This window comes from Heteronotia binoei, chromosome 14 (genome assembly GCF_032191835.1).
Source record: "Heteronotia binoei isolate CCM8104 ecotype False Entrance Well chromosome 14, APGP_CSIRO_Hbin_v1, whole genome shotgun sequence".
Classification (NCBI taxonomy): Eukaryota; Metazoa; Chordata; class Lepidosauria; order Squamata; family Gekkonidae; genus Heteronotia; species Heteronotia binoei.
This window is the reverse complement of record NC_083236.1, coordinates 10,270,101-10,284,912: the sequence shown is the minus strand read 5'-3', so window position 1 is coordinate 10,284,912 and position 14,812 is coordinate 10,270,101. Positions and strand designations below refer to the sequence as shown.

General features: G+C 43.2%; 1 protein-coding gene and 1 pseudogene across 1 annotated transcript in view; one reads left to right on the top strand and one right to left on the bottom strand.

Annotated features, from left to right (window-relative positions):
* The window catches only part of KIZ (kizuna centrosomal protein), a 166,723-nt gene that overhangs the window by 108,058 nt on the left and 43,853 nt on the right, over positions 1-14,812 (top strand). The window lies entirely within an intron of this gene.
* Positions 693-4,302, bottom strand: LOC132582773 (heterogeneous nuclear ribonucleoprotein A3-like; annotated as a pseudogene).

The window sequence follows — 14,812 nt, the reverse complement described above, 5'->3', positions numbered from 1 at the left end:
CCCAGCAGAGCTATAGAGCCAAGCTCCCTCATTGGCTGAGGCTGCTCCTCCCTCATCCTCCCTTTGGGAAAAGGAAGGGAGGAGAGGGAAAGGATGCTTTGCTTGTCTTGCCTGTCAGAGGAAAAACACAAAATGGCGACCGAAAAAAGCAGGCAAGGGAAAATGAAGCAGAAGACAGCCAGTTGCTGGAGGGCCTGATTGGAGCCTGATGTGGCCTGCGGGCTGCATGTTTGACCCCTGGTTTACATCTTTGCTGCCTCATCTTAAATAGGAACACACATAGCCCAGCCTGTCAAGGTCTCATTTTTGTCAGATCTGGTCCTCATAACAAATGAGTTCAACACTCCTGAATTAAACATGCCTTCTTCTAACTTAAAACCAACTCACTCTCTCTGGCTGCAGCCTGCCTCCAGTTCCAGAGAGAACCACTCTCCAGAGAGAACATACCCTGTCTGTAGCTTGACCTTTTATTGCTTTCCTCCCAGGTCTCATCCTTCCTTGGACAGTTTTCCCTCCAAAACTGCTTTTCACCCAATCAGAGGGACAGAAAGGATCCTGGGAGATGTAGTCTCACTAGCCACTCCTACATAGGCTTCTTTGGAGCCTGTAGGCTGCTCTAGACCTAGGATCATGACACTCCCCCCACTAGACCAAATCATGGGTTCTGGCAATCTGGACCCCATCAATGAGGTCTACATATCATGGGCAATGCACTCACCTCTAAAACCCAGTGTACCAAACTTCCTGTACTCTTAAGTGAACACAAAGACAACAGCAGTAAAACTGTGATAGCGAACATATACAGGAGGCAGTGTTCCCTCCAAACTGAGTTAGTGTGAACTAGTTCACAGTTTTTAAGCCTCCGGCTCATACATTTTGGTCCTAGCCTCTGACCCGTAGCAGTTTGCATTTCTTGCTTGAAAAGAGCTCTTTTCACTTCACAGTGATGTCTATTTATGCTGTGGTACCTCTGAGAAACAATTTTGTCAACTGGATCGCAATCATAAAATGTCACAAAAGCAAACCCTCTTTTCTTTCCAGTCTGTCTATTTTCCATTACTTCTACAATTTTGACCCGGCCATATTTTTCAAAAGTCTTTCCATTTACATTCTTCTGTATCTTTATTTCTTCCTACAGATATTTTCTTCCCTGTTATGTGGGCATCTGGTTTCAAAAAGTCTTGTGTAGAAACTGCTCTCATTAGTCCACCATGTGGCTGAGCTGTCAATGCAGCATTTACCTCCTCCATGCCAGAATAGGCTACAAAACCAAACTCATGAGAACATTTTGTGTGTGGATCTCTCACTGCCACATAGTCAGTGAACGTGCCCCATGTTTCAAAGTGCTCACTTAAACTATCATCTATAGTTTCAAAGCTCAGGCCACCAATTCATCAACTGTTCTGATTCCTAGAACCCTGGCCCTGTGAAGATCTTCTGCTCTTCTTCTCATAATTTTCAGCTTTCCCTCCTCTTTACAGACCACTTTGAGAAAGTGTTCTGACTCAGTTGCTCCTTTGAACAGCTTGCCTGCTTCTCTTTCCTGCCCTCGAAGTACGTGTTCAGCCAAGTCTTCCTCTACAAACATAGCCACAGGGGTGGGTTCATACACAGCAACCTTCCACTTTCCGCTCCAACCCTCCTATTGGAGAGGATAATTCCTTTGTCTTGTGCTGTACCATCTTGCCTCCTATCTGGGAGGATATCATTATGCAGCATTTATGGACCTTCAGGCAGCCTTTGATTCAGTCCCTAGATTCAGTCTTTGGGCTAAACTAAGACAACTCTAGATAAAAGACTACTTTGGCTGATCTATAAACTCTATGAAAACCCTACCGCACAAATTCGCTGCGAACTGGATGGGCAGCTTACTAACATCATTCACATTTCCAAAGGTGTTAAACAAGGCTGCCTATGCTTTTATTGATTACTGTACATAAGAGGGGTTATCAGTTAATTATGAAAAAATGAAAATTATGATCTTTTCAACCAAGCCTTGCCCTAACCTGAAATGATGGACTGTCAAGGGGATAGAACAAGTGTCACATTTTAAATATCTGGGTGTCGTCTTCATTGGAAACATTATATTAGGTCAGTAACTGAAATTGCCAAAACAAACTGTTAACAAGGAAAATATACAGGGTTTACCCCTATATGACAAAAGGGGATCTTTATCCAAATACTCTGGGAAGAACACCTTTCAGGAAAAAAGGACACCAGACTTCAAGCTCTGAAGTATATAAGGAATTTATTTAAGTCTTAGTCAATACATGCATTTAAAAGATTAGGGATAATATATGATCCCAAGGTTACAATGGTTACATGGCTACAGCCTTTCCTATACTCAAGTTCCTTAGCCTATTACATCTGGCAAAGGCAAAGCCATTGTATAGATAGCAAAGAGCATTTCATTCTCACCTCTCCTAGGGCTTCAGGTGGTTGTCTAGGAAGAAATGGAGGGGTCAGGCTTCTCAGGAGGCTTGGTATTGCTGCTGCCACATTAGATCCTCCTCCCAATTTATACTCTTCCCTAAAATGTCTGCCCCCCCGCTTTGATAAGAAAGCTAGGTTTGGTCATCTTTTGGCTGAAAAGCATCAAAAGCCCGTTACATAAGGAAACCACCTATTGTTGCCAAATATCAGCTCTGACAATTGGTACCAGAGAGGTCAATGAACTCTAAAAGAGAATCTCCACCTGATACCCTGGATCCCAATTCTCCTAATCTGAGACCAAAGATTCTCCATGGGTGCTTGAGAACCCAATCTAATCCATTCTGATCATATTTATTAATACATATATATCATAACAAAGCATACAGTCAATATATTTACGCATATAGAAGTTTAGAGATATATCTTCCCTCCCCCCATATGTAAACATAAGTAAATATCAAAAGGAAAAGGTTGTGTGTGTATACAAGGAGTCCTATATAATCCCACAAAGATTCTATGTAAGTAACTATGCTTGCTCTTCCTTTCAAACTTATGATTTACTAACTATCAGATCCACCATAGTTCTCTAACCCTATCTATAATTTCCTAAAGCATCATGCTATTATATCTATAAAGAAAATCTAACAAGCCCTATACAAATCCATTTAATAAAAATCCCTTCTCTGTATCTATGCTTAGATTCTGACAGGCTTTCCCCACTTGGCAAGCTCTCTTTCATTCCCTCTCCTTTCCTCTATTTCATTATGGCATTGAATAATTCCCTGTAAAAACTCCTTAAATTAGAAGAAATCATTTCTTCCAGCCCTTTATCCTTCTCATCTTTCCTCCAACAGGGTATACACAAACATCCATACATTATTCCATAAGATTCAGGCTGTTCGGCACTATTTCTTCATGCCGAACCCATTTTCCATACAAGGGCATTGTCAAAGTTCTCTTCCTCGATAAGATTAATAAACTTGTTCACCAGATTTTCACTATTACACAACAAATCACTTCCAGATGTTTTGAGGACAAATTATCAAAGTTCTCTATATTATCACTTCCAGATGTTTTGAGAACCAGTTGTTTTCGCCAATATCTCACGGTTATACAATACGGAATGACCTCCAGATGTGCTTTGTCAATAGGTTACCTTTGATCAACCTTCTGTCAAAATGTATTCTCAGACCCAGATATTCTTTACTGGAGAAATCTGGGCCCTTTCACATAAATAGTCATATAGAAGAAGATATTGGATTTATATCCCGCCCTCCACTCCGAAGAGTCTCAGAGCGGCTCACAATCTCCTTTACCTTCCTCCCCCACAACAGACACCCTGTGAGGTGGGTGGGGCTGGAGAGGGCTCTCACAGCAGCTGCCCTTTCAAGGACAACCTCTGCTAGAGCTATGGCTGACCCTAGGCCATGCTAGTAGGTGCAAGTGGAGGAGTGGGGAATCAAACCCGGTTCTCCCAGATAAGAGTCCGCATACTTAACCACTACACCAAACTGGCTCTCCCATATATATATATATATATAATATATATATTAAAAAAAATAAAGCCAACAAAAAAAAGTTAAGACCCAATCAGTATACATTAGAGCCTTAACATCAGCGAGGGACTTAGCATCAGCTATTTCAATCCATAGATCATAGTCCGTCCCCAGCCTATACATTAACTGTGGGTAGGAATTCTTGGGTTCCGGTTTCACTTCCTTGAACCTCTTGCAGGCTCCTTTGGAAAACCCCACCCTCAAGCACGCTCTGTTTAAACAGCTGGTAGTCTGACCTTTCTCCACCTTCCACCTGCCTGGACACAGAAGCCAAAACTCCACTCAGCTGGGGTCTCAACTTCTTCATGTACATATCTAGGGAGAGTTTGTAGTCAATGCAACCTGCTCAAAGTTTTGCAGGAATGCTTCAGTGTCCTCTCCTTCCTTGTATAAAGGGTATTTTTAACTATCTCCCCGCACAGCAGCATCTGGAGGAAGTGGCCCTTTCCCAATTTTTGCAAGTTCAATCTCATGTGCCAGCTTCATTTTTTCCAGCTGTATCCTAGCTCCATTCTCTCTTCTCTTTCAATATGCTTTCTCTTTCCAGTTCTATCTCAGCTGAATTCTCTTTCTCCTGTAACACTCTCTCGAGCTTGGCCTTTTCAAGGTCTGCCTGCTTAAGTTGCAGTTGGAGACACAAGGCCTCTTCGCTCAGGGATGCCATGGTTTGAGACATGGTTGCTTCAAGCAACGTATCATCCTTAGATGACATTAGCCCAGCAGTCCGCTTCTGGGTTCTGCTTTTAGGAACGGGAACATCCACAGGCTTCTCTTTCCCAGGCCAGAGGAGCATACACTACCTATCTAACCTCACTATCTTGTTGACCGAGAGCTGGAAAATAAAACACCGCCCAGTACCTTTACTGAACTCTTGCCTGCTCTGGGAAGCAGCTTAGAAAATATGGCTTCTCCCAGTCAAAATGCAAACAGGATTTTTTTCCTTTCCCAAAAGTGGGAAGTTAAGTCAAGCCCACTGAACACTCTGCCTCTTTAATGGGTCCAATCAGAGGCAGCCTGTCCACTAGGCAGACCTAGGCAGCTGCCTAGAGCATGGGCCGGAGTGCACCATATTGGGCCCTTCCCCTGCCTCTGCCTCCAGGGCGATTGATACCACCTGGAAGGAGAGGCCCTAGGAGCAGGGCAGAGGCAGTGTGCTGCCTGGCCTCCTCTGCAGGGCCCACCCCATTCTGCTGCCCCTGTGGGCAAAGCCAGAGGGCGGGGAGGGGGCGGTGATGCGGCAAAGCACAGAGAGGCTGTGTGCTGCCCAGCTGCCATCGCTTCGCCTTCTGCTTCCAGAAGGTGGAGCAACAATGAGCCTCATGGTCTCTCTGCACTGCCGTGCACACCCTCCACAGGGGCAGTGGGAGCTGCCTAGGGTGCCAGATGCCCTATTGCCGCCCCTGGATCCATATTTAGCCATCCCACTGCTAGGCCACCGTGTCACACAGCAGGGGACCAGGGAGGGCCTCTACTGGCTGCCACCACTTTGATAAGTGTCTGTATGAGGGGGCCCAGAGCACCCCCCCAACCCCTATATCTTCCCTATCAGCAAGCAGGATTTCAAATTTCGTGGGGCCACAGGGAAGATTTTCTTGTTTAGGTGGGCCAGTGGGCTGGGCTCTCAGTGTCAACTCTCAAAATATCCTATGAATGCCCCCCTAAAAAAAAAAACAAATGCCACACTATCTTTTTTTATTCTCACAAAACTCTGCACATGCTTTCATCTTTCCCTGCACTTTTTATCAGGCTGGATGGAGGAGGGGGAGTAAGAATAGAATGGCGGTGAGCAATGGAGGATTGGTTGATGGGGCCAGAAAAGGTTACACAGGGGTTTGATTGGTGGGGCCTGGACCCCCAGGGCCTGACTGTAGCTACAGGCCTGTTAGCAAGATGTGAGGGGCCAGGCAGTTTAACAACAAGAAGTTAATTACAAGCGCTCTAGAACAAGTGGGTAGTAAAACTTTCAGTGCAACAGTGAATAAAGAAACAAATAAACAGTTATGGCACAACTAACTAGATGTTCCCTTTTTATAACTTCAAACCAACTCATCCTCCTTAGATGAGGGATCCCTCTTTGGCTGCAGCCTGCCTCCAGATCCAGAGAGAACCACTCGCTCTCTTTCTGCAGATTCTCCAAAAAGAATACACCCTAGGCTTCCCAAACCTCCCGCTCTGGCGGGAGACTTCTGGGTTCGCAGCCTCATCTCCCGCTCTTCAAAACTCTGGAAGCAGGGGTGGAGGGTGGAGGGGGGGGAGAACATACCTTTAGGCTTCATGTTGTAGAGCTCCTGAGCCGTTTGCAAAATGTCTGCCCCTTTAAGGCTGGGCAGGAAGCAGAAAGGGCTTCTGAGAACGGCCCCTCCCTTTCTTTTGCTTTCGTTTTCACAGGAAGTAGAGTTGTCCAGAGGAAGATCTGGTAAGTGTGTGTGTGTGTGTGAGAGGGAGGGGGCATGGGATTCCCTAGTTTGGAGGCCCTCCCCCCCTTTAGAAAGCGTGGGGGGGGAGGGAAATGTCTACTAGGCACTCTATTATTCCCTATGGAGAACGATTCCTATAGGGAATAATAGGAAATTGATCCATGGGTATTGGGGGCACTGGGGGGGCTATTTTTTGAGGTAGAGGCACCAAATTTTTAGTATAGCATCTAGTGCCTCTCCCCAAAATACCTTCCCCCCAAGTTTCAAAACGATTGGACCAGAGGGTCCGATTCTATGAGCCCCAAAATATGGTGCCCCTATCCTTAATTATTTCCTATGGAAGAAAGGCATTTTAAAAGGTGTGCTGTCTCTTTAAATGTGATGGCAAGAACTCCCTTGGAGTTCAATTATGCTTGTCACATCCTTGTTCTTGGCTCCACCCCCAATGTCTCCTGGCTCCACCCCCAAAGCCCCCAGATTTTTCTTTAATTGGACTTGGCAACCCTAATACACCCTGTCTGTAGCTTGGCCTCTTCATGCTTTCCTCCCAGGTCCCACCCCTCCTTGGACAGTTTTCCCTCCAAAACTGCTTTCACCCAGAAGGAAAGAAGGGATCCTGGGAGATGTAGGCCCACTAGCCACTCCTACACAGGTTTCTTTCGAGCCTGTAGGCTGCATTAGGCCTAGGATCATAGCCAGTGTTCCCTCTATGCTGAGTTAGTGTGAGTCAGTTTGGTGTAGTGGTTAAGTGTGCAGACTCTTATCTGGGAGAACCGGGTTTGATTCCCCACTCCTCCACTTAAAACTGCTGGAATGGCCTTGGGTTAGTCATAGCTATCGCAGGAGCTGTCCTTGAAAGGGCAGCTTCTGGGAGAGCTCTCTCAGCACTACCTACCTCTGGCTCACACATTTTTGTCTCAGCTCAGGAAAAATGGTCCTAGAGCAAGCTAATTTATGTAGTGGCTCACAACATTAGCGCCAGTAGCCCACAAAGTAGAGAATTTTTGCTTCCAAGACTCCACAGCTTAGAGGGAGCATTGATCATGACACAATCCTTACTGCCCTCCTTCTCATGATCTGCCAAATTCACAGAATTAGCATTGCTGTCAGATGGTGTCATGACTCAGGGTCGGGGGGGTATTACCAATTGCTGCCACCACTCTGGGTTAAGGGTTCCCCTTAAGAAGGCCCAGAGTACCCTTTGAAGCCCGTCAGGCCTCCTGTAGCTTGGGCCAAATAATAGGCATGAGGACCAGGCAGAGTGAACAACAACAAAAAGGTTTATTTTAGTGCAATATAAATTAACAAGGTGCATTAACCTGTAAAAGGGTGAAGGGAAAATAAACAAATGCCCAAACGCCTCTATCTTACAGTCCCTAAACTACTAACCAGCACTCGCCGCTTGCCTTGGATAAGGGAGCGTTCCCCTGTTCAAGCTCTCCAGGCACAGCCTACCTCCAGCTCTGCCTTCCAGGGAAAGAACACCCACTTCCTGGGCTTGGCCCTTTTATGTCCTCCTCCCAGGCCCCACCCCTCTGTGGGCCAGTTTCCCTCCAAAACCTTGCCACCCAATCAGGGGGACAGAAGGGATCCTGGGAAATGTAGGCTCTTCCCGGTAACGCCTAAGCAGGCTTCCCTGGGGCCTGCAGGCCTCACTAGGCCCAGGATCGTGACAGATGGCCATCTAGCCTCTGTTTAAAAACCTCCAAGGAAGGAGAGCCCTCCACCTTCCAAGGAAGCCTGCTCCACTGAGAAACTGCTCTGTCAGCATGAGGAAAGGGAATGATTTGATTCATCATGAATCCAGTGACTCTGGCTTATGAAAGGTTAAAAAAGGTAAAAGTACCAAGTCATTACCAACCCATGGGGTGACGTCACATCATGACGTTTCCTTGGCAGACTTTTTACAGAGTGGTTTGCCATTGCCTTCCCCAGTCATCTACACTTTACCCCCAGCAAGCTGGGTGCTCATTTTTCTGACCTTGGAAGGATGGAAGGCTGAGTCAACCTTGAGCCGGGTACCTGAACCCAGCTTCCGCTGGGATCGAACTCAGGTCGTGAGCAAAGCTTGGACTGCATAACTGCAGCTTACCACTTATGACACAATAAACCTGTTATAGTGTAGGATCCAGCTCACATTTTCACTTATTCTCATTCCCTTTTTTCTACAGGCCCCTGCCCCACATGGCTTATGTCCACTGAAGTCCCATGATTCCTAGCATAGCCTTTTTTTGGTCAGAAGGGACCCCCTCTCATTTTATTACCAGTGGAAAAGCTGACTGGATTCAACCCATTCTATTTATGTGCTAAAAGACGGTTGCTTCAGCTGCAGGCATGACTACCTCCCCCCCCCCCCCCGCCCGAATAAAGCAGAATTTGTAATATATCACAAGCCTTAAACTGATAGAAATATTTGTATAATTCATTGACTGGCTATACAGTGTATAATAGTCATATTTACTTTGGCTTAGGAGACTATAATATGTGACTTTGCTTCCATATTCTTTGGTATACCAGCAGGCAATCAAGGGCAGATATACATATTCTGTAATTCCATGATTCATGTTTTTGGGGGGGTTTTTTGCTAAATGCCACTGCTGTGGGGGTGGGTGGAACTGTTTACCTCTTTCTCCCATTGTAAATATCATCCCCAAGATAATTTTATTCTTGCCAAGGACATTCACAGGTATAATTCGCCAAACTCTGCCGTAGCCCTGGTGGACTCTTGGCCATTTAAAAAAATCTACGATTTGTTTACTTCCATATAAGCTGCCCTGAGACTCCGAGAAGTGTGGGGTATAAATCCAATATCATCATCTTGTAGAGAAAAAGTTAGGAAAGTGCTTGTAGAGAAAAAGTTAGGAAAGCTAGGAAAAAGTTAGGAAAGCTAAAGCTCAGTATGAGCTTCGGCTGGCCAAAGATGCTAAAAACAACAAAAAAGTGTTCTTTCTTATGTTCAGAGTAAGAAAAAGAGCAAGGACATGGTAGGCCCATTGCGAGGGCAAGAAAAAGAAATTGTAACAGGTAATGAAGAGAGGACGGAACTGCTCAATTCCTACTGTTCCTCAGTCTTCTCTTCTGAGGGGAGCGGTGCTCAACATGGCAAAAACAGAATACATAAGCAGGGTATGAAGTTCCAACCTAGGATCAGCATAGGGGTAGTACATAAGCACCTAGTTCTTTTAAATGAAACTAAGTCCTCAGGGCAAGATGAATTGCATCCAAGGGTTCTAAAAGAGCTTGTGGATGTAATTTCTGAGCCTCTGGCTATTATTTTTGAGAATTCTTGGAGAACAGGAGAGCTGCCAGAAGATTGGAGGCGGGCGAATGTTGTCCCCATCTTCAAGAAGGGGAAAAAAAAGGATCCGGGTAACTACCGACCCGTCAGATTGATGTCTATACCTGGAATAGTTTTAGAACCAATAATCAAACTGTCAGTCCTGGAACATTTAGAAAGAATGGATGTGATTCCTAAGAGCCAGCATGGGTTTCTCAAGAACAAGTAGACATTGGATTTCTGGACCATGGTTTATGCTTTAGAGATGGTGGTCTTCTATCGGGAGATGGTTTGTACCTTACGGCGGTAGGTAAAAGGGTGTTTGCTAACCTAATAAGGAGGGCTTTAAACTAAATTGTATGGGGGAGTGAGACAATAATTCAAAGCCTCGTAGGATGCCAGAAACTGGGGATAAGAACATTAAAGATTTGCAAAGACTGGTGCATACACTAGGTAATGTTAACTTGCAGATTTGTACGGAAACCAAACCCTCGGGATGCATAAAACGTGGATTCCAGTGTCTCTACACTAATGCACAGAATATGGGAAACAAACAGGAGGAACTGGAAGTCCTAATAAAGGAAGGAGACTATGACATAATAGGCCTTACTGAAACGTGGTGGGATGACACAACTAGAATATTAGGATTCAGGGGTACAAATTATTTAAAAGGGACAGGCAAATGAGAAAGGGCGGAGGTGTAGCAGTATATGTGAAGGAGGTATATACTTGTGAATCTGAGCATGGCAGCTCGGTTGAGAGTCTCTGGGTAAAAATAAAAGGAGTAAGAAATAACAGTGATATTATTGTGGGGGTCTGCTATAGACCACCAAGTCTGTCAGAGGACTTGAATGAGATACTTCTACAGCAGATTGAAAAGTTCTCCAAGAGAAGGGAAACAGTGATCATGGGAGATTTCAATTATCCAGACATCTGTTGGAAGTCCAACTGTGCTAAAAATTAAAAGTCAAATAGATTCCTGACTTGTCTTGCTGACAACTTCCTTTTCCAGAAAGTGAAGACGGAAACAAGGGGATCTGCTATCTTGGATTTGATTCTCACCAACAAGGAAGAATTGATTGAAGAATTAGAAATAGTGGGCACCCTGGGCAGTAGTGACCATGTGATTTTGGAATTTACAGTCTTAGGGAAGGGGAAAGCTATACATAGTCAGATTTATAGGTTTGACTTCAGAAAGGCAAACTTTGATAAACTTAGAAGTATGCTGGGTAAAACTCCATGGTCAGAATTACTTAGGAGGAAGGGGGTTCAGGAGGGGTAGGAGTTTCTTAAAAACAAAATACTGACAGCGCAATCACAGACGATTTCTATGAGAAGAAAAAAATGAAAGAAACCTAAAGAAGCCAAGGTGGCTCCATAAACAGCTCTCTAAAGACTTGAGAAATAAAAAAGCCTCCTTTAGGAATTGGAAGGAGAGCCTTATAACCAAGGATGAATATAAACAAATCACCAGTGCTTGTAGAGAAAAAGTTAAGGAAGCTAAAGCTCAGTATGAGCTTAGGCTGGCCAAAGATGCTAAAAACAACAAAAAAGGGTTCTTTTTTTATGTTCAGAGTAAGAAAAAGAGCAAGGACATGGAAGGCCCATTGCAAGGCAAGAAAGTGTACTTGTAAGGGGTAATGAAAATTCTAATGGATACTAAAGAAAGGGGAGGATTTCAACTTCCAGATTTAAGATTATATCATGATGCAGTTTGTTTGACGTGGATAAAGGATTGGATGATACTGTTAAATAAAAAGCTTTTATTGTTAGAAGCTCATGGAAATAAATTCGGCTGGCATGCTTATATGTACTATGGGAAAAAAAGATGGATGGTCTTTTTTCTCACCATTATATTAGAAACAACTTGCTAAATACATGGACAAAATACAAGAAATATGGTGATGAAAGAAAGCCGCTATGGATAGTGCCAGCAGAAGTAATAAAAATAACAGTTAAATCTGATGAAGAGAGAGGCTTGTCATATAATCAACTGCTAAAGATCTAAGGTGATAAAATTGAATTAAAATCTGCTGAAGAGCTAAATAATAAGTATGACTGGTTTCAAATGCAACAAATAAAAAGTTTGATGGAGAATGATATTAAAATTAGACATAAGCAAACGGAATTGGAAAAGGTTCTGTTTGGAGATAATGAAAAACTAATATCGAAAATTTATAAATTACTGTTGAAATGGTCTACAGAAGAAGTAGTAGTAAAATCTCAAATGATTAAATGGGCAATTAATGTAAATAAGGAAATACAGATGGATGCATGGGAATATCTTTGGAAGAACTCTATGAGAATATCAACATGTCAGAGCATTAAAGAGAATTGTTTCAAGATGATATATAGGTGGTATATGACTCCGAAAAAACTGGCTAAGATGAGTAAAAAGATGTCGGATAGATGTTGGAAATGTAAGAAACATGAAGGTTCTTTTTATCATATGTGGTGGACTTGTGGAAAAGCGAAAAAGTTTTGGCAGATGATACAACAAGAAATATCTAAAATTTTGGGATATGATTTTAAGAAAGTTGCAGAGACTTTTCTGTTGGGATTACAAATGGAAAAATTTCCAAAAGAAGATAGAACTTTAATTTGGTACTTGCTCTCAGCTGCTAGGACATTGTATGCGCAGTTGTGGAAGCAAGAAAAAATACCAGAGAAATGGGACTGGATTGTGAAAGTTTTATCGTGGAGTGAGATGGACAAACTAACAAGAACTTTAAGAGACTATGATTTGGAAGTGTTTAAAAGGGAGTGGAAAAAATTTAGAGGATATATAGAGAAAGAGTGGAATATAAAAAGACATTGGACAATTTTGTAATAATGAGTATGAGATAAGGGAGAAATTGAATTTTCATTGATTAAGGGTACCTTTATAAGTGAACTTAAATATGTAACTTCAGCGGGAGTCTAGAAATGGAGGGAGGGGGGATAAGAAAATATCATACGGGTTAGGGATAGTAATGATATAAACAGACATGGTTATCAAATGTTATTAATAAAATTGTTTAAACAAAAAAAATATTTAGGAGGAAGGCGGTTCAGGAGGGGTAGGAGTTTCTTAAAAGCAAAATACTGAAAGTGCAATCACACAATTCCTATGAGAAGAAAAATGGAAAAAGCCTAAAGAAGCCGAAGTGGCTCCATAAACAGCTCTTTAAAGACTTGAGAAATAAAAAAGACTCCTTTAGGAATTGGAAGGAGGGCCTTATAACCAAGGATGAATATAAACAAATCACCAGTGCTTGTAGAGAAAAAGTTAGGAAAGCTAAAGCTCAGTATGAGCTTCGGCTGGTCAAAGGTGCTAAAAACAACAAAAAAGGGTTCTTTTCTTATGTTCAGAGTAAGAAAAAGAGCAAGGACATGGTAGGCCTATTGCCGGGGCAAGAAAGTGAAATTGTAACAGGTAATGAAGAGTGGGCAGAACTGCTCAATTCCTACTTTTCCTCAGTCTTCTCTTCTGAGGGAAACGGTGTTCAACATGGCAAAAACAGAACATATAAGGAGGATATGAAGTTCCAAGCTAGGATCAGCGTAGGGGTAGTACATAAACACATAGTTTCTTTAAATGAAACTAAATCTTCAGGGCCAGATGAATTGCATCCAAGGGTTCTAAAAGAGCTTGCGGATGTAATTTTTGAGCCTCTGGATATTATTTTTGAAAATTCTTGGAGAACAGGAGAGGTACCGGAAGATTGGAGGAGGGCGAATGTTGTCCCCATCTTCAAGAAGGGGGGAAAAAAAGGATCCGGGTAACTACCTACCCGTCAGCTTGACGTCTATACCTGGAAAAGTTTTAGAACAAATAATCAAACCATTGGTCCTGGAACATTAAGAAAGAATGGATGTGATTCCTAAGAGCCAGCATGGTTTTCTCAAGAACAAGTCATTTCAGACTAACCTGATCTCTTTTTATGAGAAAGTGACTACCTTGCTGGATCAGGGGAATACTGTACACATCGTCTGTCTTGATTTCAGTAAGGCTTTTGATAAGGTTCCACATACTGTTGTTGTTGACAAGTTGGTAAAATGTGGTTTGGATCCTGTTACCATTAGGTGTATCTGTAACTGGTTGACAGATCGCACCCAAAGAGTGCTTGTGAATGGCTCCTCATCCTCTTGGAGAGGAGTGACAAGTGGAATGCCTCAAGGATCTGTCCAGGACCTGTTTTGTTGAACATCTTTCCACATGATTTGGATGAAGGCATAGAGGGAATGCTTATTAAATTTGCCAATGATACTAAATTGGGAGGGGTTGCAAATACAGTAGAAGACAGAAACAGGATACAGGATGACCTTGACAGGCTGGAAAACTGGGCTAAAATCAATAAAATGAATTTTAACTGAGATAAATGTAAAGTTCTGCATTTAGGTAGGAAAAATCCAATGCATGGTTATAGAATGGGGAAGATTTGTCTTAGCAGTAGTATGTGGAAAAAGGATCTAGGAGTCTTAGTAGACCATATGCTGAACATGAGTCAACAGTGTGTTGTGGTGGCTAAAAGGGAAATGCAATTTTGTGCTGTATCAACAGAAGTATAGTGTTCAGATCACGTGAAGTGATGGTATCGCTTTACTCTGCTCTGGTAAGACCTCACCTGGAGTATTGTGTTCAATTTTGGGCACCACATTTTAAGAAGGATATAGACAAGCTGGAACGGGTCCAGAGGAGGGCGACGAAGATGGTGAGGGGTCCGGAGACCAAGTCCTATGAGGAAAGGTTGAAGGAGCTGGGAATGTTTAGCCTGGAGAGGAGGCGACTGAGAGGTGATATGATCATCATCTTTAAGTACTTGAAGGGCTGTCATTTAGATGATGGCGTGGAATTGTTTTCTGTGGCCTCAGAAGGTAGGGTCACAACCAATGGGTTGAAATTAGATCAGAAGAGTTTCCGGCTCAACATTAGGAAGAATTTCCTGACCATTAGAGCGATTCCTCAGTGGAACAGGCTTCCTCAGGAGGTGGTGGGCTCTCCTTCCTTGGAGGTTTTTTAACAGAGGCCCGATGGCCATCTGACAGCAATGAAGATCCTGTGAATTTAGGGGGAAGTGTTTGTGAGTTTCCTGCATTGTGCAGGGGGTTGGACTGGATGGCCCTGGAGGTCCCTTCCAACTCTATGA